General features: G+C 36.3%; 1 non-coding gene across 1 annotated transcript; it reads left to right on the forward strand.

Moving 5' to 3' along the window:
• Window positions 1-107, forward strand: LOC147938069 (small nucleolar RNA R71). Its single transcript, XR_015567616.1, has one exon. It is a non-coding gene; the product is annotated as a small nucleolar RNA R71 (small nucleolar RNA).
• Window positions 108-4,768: the final 4,661 nt, after the last annotated feature.

The following is a 4,768-nucleotide window of genomic DNA, read 5'->3' on the forward strand; positions in this document are numbered from 1 at the left end:
AAGCCATGGTAAGGACATCTGGTAGTGTATCCCTTGAAATGTTCCCAAGCATCACTGAACGTCTCATTGTTCTTCTGACCAAAGCTGGAAATGTCATTTTGCAGCCTTGTGGTTCTGGAGTTGGAGAAAAATTTGTGCAGAAATGCCTTCTTGCAAGCTTCCTAAGTGGTGATGGACTCATTGGGGAGTGATTTCTCCCAGATGTGCGCTTTGTCTCCCAAAGAGAATGGGAAAAGTCGGAGTTTGAATCCATCCTCACTAACCCCATTTATCTTGGTGAGGCTACAAAGCCTATCCAATTCATCCAGATGATCCAATGGGTCCTCCATTGGCAATCCATGAAACTTGTTGCTCTGTATCATCTGGATGAGACTACTCTTGATCTCAAAATTGTTGTTCTTCACAGCAGGTGGCACAATGCCATTCCTTTGAGTATGAGTAGATGGAGCATCCCCTACTCCTATGTTGGTCTGTGCTTGAGGAGCTGGTGGACCGTTCATTATTTCCTCAATTGTTGCTGGTTGCGGTTGTCGAACTTGTTGTTGTCTGAGTAACCTTGGTCTGTCGATGTTGTCGATGAAAGGACTTAAGTTTTGGCTACCCTTGGATCGTGTTTGCATGCACAGGTAGGTGACCGAGTGAGTACACGAAGGTCAACCTGATCCAGGTGATCGAGTGACGGGTCGAGTGGGTGCTCGGGTTGTACCTAAGATTCAAAACAAACAAAAACGAAATCAAACAAGTTAGATGCCACACCAATATATATAAAAGAACTTGATCTAGCAAGTGCTGAAATCCTAAACGTAGCAAAATAAAATTCAACCAAATGGCAACGGTGCCAGATTGATAAGCGGATTTTCACCCAGGGTATCAATTCCCTATGCAGTTGTAGTACAAAGGGTTATCAATCCAAATGGTTGTTTATGCTAGCAGGAAGGATGCAATCAGAACAATGCAAGTCAAGCCAAGCAATAAATGGTTTTGTCTAACAATCCTAAAATAATGAAAGAAAAGAATATAAACAAAGAAACCACACGACCAAAGCACTCGATGCAAGCATTCGAGTACAAGATCGGGTGGGTGATCGAGTAAACAAATGAAGTATGAACAACTCGAGGGGTTACTCGAAGCAGGTGATCGTGTACCTATTCGGGTAAGGGATCGAGTGATGAATGAAAATGCAAGCAATTAAGATACGAAAGCTTCTAAGGATGGGGTAATTGACTCCTAATTGTTCCTAACCAATACAGATGTCTTACATGCCTCAAGCAAATATTCCCTAGACAGTGAATCTCTAAAATCTTGTTAAAACACTCTAGTGATAGAAACAATCAACCTTAATCACTCCCCTACCCAACTCTCGTTGGAGAAACATGACCAAGCAGGCAATAAGAACCAATTCTTTATTGTCAGTAAACCCCTTACTCATCTAATCTCTTAGGCTAAGTGAGTACTCTAGCATTGGTTGATTCAAGCATTTCATCTACACCTCTCGGTGGTAAAACACCCTAGATCTAATCTCACCCTCTCGGTTTGTTGACAGCATTAAGAACACCAATCTAGAAGGGAATTTATAAATCAAAAACAATCAAACTAAGACATCCTAACCGATCAAGAACACAAAATCATCTATCCCATCCCTAGAAACTTTACTACACTACTCGGAAATTATTGCAAGAAACATAAAAGCATATATGAACGAAAGTTGCATTGTATTAAAAGATAGAGTAGAGAATAAAGAGTACAAAGTAGAAATTAAAAAAAAATGATAAAAAGTTATGAAATAAATCCTAACAAAAAGTGAAAAGTTTTTTGAGTCGCTCAGTTCTCTCTCAGAAGCTCTCGCTCTCTGGTTTGAGGGTCTGCGGCGTGCTCGTTTGCGAGGAAGAAGAGGAGGGATTTATATATGGAAACCCCTTTGACCTAGCTTCCCAGTCCTGCCCGAGGGTCTACTCGATGGGGTGCATGAAGATGAGGTCGCGTTATTCCTCGGGTAGATCTTCGGGTTCTTCTTCCTGCTCTCGGATCCTCTTCGATCGTGTTGGGGTTCGGATTGTTCTCCCAGCTCGACTCCTTCGGGTACATGCTCAGATTTGTCCTTGTTTCTCCCCATTTTAGGCTCTTAAGCACCTGTTTTCATCCAAAGTATGCAAATGCAAGAATGCAACACCCTAAATAGCCTAAAAGTGAATTCCTACAGTTAATGACCTAAAAATGCTAAGGTGGGTATAAACAATGCAAAATATAGACAAAAAAGGATGATAAAAACATGTAAATTAGAAAGTTATCATTTGATGATCGAACTATCATTGGAACTCAAGACGAAATACAGAAAGCAACAAACTATTCAAAAGGAGAGTTCGAGATGAAAGATCTCGGACTAACAAAGTTTTGTCTTGGTTTACAAATTGAGCATTCTCATAAGGGAATATTTGTACATCAGTCCACATACACTAAAAGAGTTTTAAAACGCTTTCATATGGATAAAGCAAATCCTCTCAGTACACCAATGGTCGTTTTGATCACTTAATATTGAAAAGGATCCCTTCCGACCACATGAAAAAAAATGAGGAGATACTTGGTCCTGAAGTACCGTATCTAAGTGCAATTGGAGCACTAATGTATCTTACAAATTGCACTCGTCCTAATATATCATTTGCAGTTAACCTTTTGGCAAGGTTCAGCTCATCCCCTACACAAAGACATTGGAATGGAATAAAACATGTCTTTCGTTACCTTCAAGGGACTATTGATTTAGGATTATTTTATCCTAAAGACTCAAAGGGTCAAATGGTGGGTTTTGCAGATGCAGGATATTTATCAGATCCACACAAAGCTCGATCACAAACTGGATATGTTTTTACTGTTAGCGGCACCGCCATATCTTGGCGTTCTCAAAAACAGAGTTTAGTAGCTACTTCCTCAAATCATGCTGAAATCATCGTACTCCATGAGGCAAGTAAAGAGTGTGTATGGCTTAGGTCAATAAGTCAACACATTATGTCAAGTAGCGGGATCAACATAAATATAGAGCCAACTGTTTTATAAGAAGATAATGCTGCATGTGTTGCTCAGACGAAAGAAGGATATATCAAAAACGATAGAACTAAACACATCCCTCCAAAGTACTTCTCATATACCCAAGAGCTTGAGAAGAATAAGGTAATTGAAGTAAGATATGTTAGATCATCTGACAATGCAGCAGATCTTTTCACAAAGTCATTGCCTACTTCAATATTCAGAAAACATGTCCATAACATTGGGATGTGTCATCAACGGGACCTCTAGAATGTTGCACTAAGTTATTTGAGGGGGAGCAAGTGTGATTGTATCTTTTACCTTACTAGGATTTTTCTCGAGGAGTTTCCAAAAGAGTTTTTAACGAGGCTACAAAACATTTCAGAAATACACAAATGACAATAAGCTCCAAGGGGGAGTGTTATAGAAGTCAAGACTTTGTGTATTGTTCTTAAAGTGGAGCCCATTAACATTTATTACCACAGTAGTATATGTCTATTTCCTTCTCTATATATACGAATGTTTTTGTATGATTAAAAATGTACTATTACCTTACCATAAAAGATCAATGTGAAACTCTCTCTCCCTATGTCTTTTCTCTTCCTCCGTTAGTTTATCATACATACTTCCATCTCCTTTTATAATACTCAAAGTTTTATTTACGACATAAAATTACTAGATTAAAACTGTTTCTTCTCTCTTTCGTGTTTTTTCTTTTCTTGTTTTTTACCTAAATTCTTTGTTTTTATACTAGTAAGAGTGTAAGACTATTTTGTGTTTTCTTGTTTATAAGACTATTTTGTATTTATAAGACTAGTTTCTTCATTATAATTTTTTTGCGAGATGCATATTTGCTTATTGAAATTACAATTAATAATGCCTAAACATATCTGTACATATATATTTGACATAATCTATAAAACTAATGAATTATATTTAATTTAATATAAAACTAGTCTTCTATTAAATTCTAATTAATCCCTGATTTTTTTTGTTAGGCGCTAGACCCATTCTTATCGCCCGACTAATACCTAGCAATTTCTTAACCAGGATCTAATAGCATTAATTAACAAGCAATACAGAAAAAGAAAAAGAAAAAATTACCGCCGACTCACCGAAAATAAAATAAAAAGCCGACCAATTGTTCAGAAAGATATTAAAGTGTTTGTTTAGGTCATAGGTCAACTAATGTTTAGTGGAGAATGAGATGTGCAACTTGATCACTTCGTAATCATATGTACCCAAATGCAAGTTTTCTCTTTCAACGAGAATATTATTATATTCCAAACAAAGCGAGATTCTCATGAATCTAGTCATAATCTATTGGTCGCTGACTATGTATATAATACTTTCATAATATAGAATGTCTTGAAAAATATTTTATTTCATAATATATATGATGTTTTCAATTTTCAATGCAACTTTTAGATTAATTTTATATTTTATATTATACAGTTTTGTATATAATTAGTCAAACTTTTTAAAAGTTACTCTTTTTGTTTTAATATAGTGGATGTTTTGAGGTTTATTTATATTTTAAAATGAATTACTTTTTTTTAAAACGTTTTTATCTTCAAAGTTCACTAGGTTTTGAACTCATGCTATGCGTGGGTTTTTTTTTTTTTTGTCAACCTCACATTAAATAATTAAAATAAAACTCTTCGATTGGTTGCCCAAACTGAAGGAAAAGTATTTACAAAAGACGATTCTGAAACTAAATCTCTAGAAGAACGAGCTAAGCAATCAGCCT

The sequence above is a fragment of the Camelina sativa genome, chromosome 9 (genome assembly GCF_030686135.1).
Source record: "Camelina sativa cultivar CO46 ecotype springtype chromosome 9, ASM3068613v1".
Taxonomy (NCBI): Eukaryota; Viridiplantae; Streptophyta; class Magnoliopsida; order Brassicales; family Brassicaceae; genus Camelina; species Camelina sativa.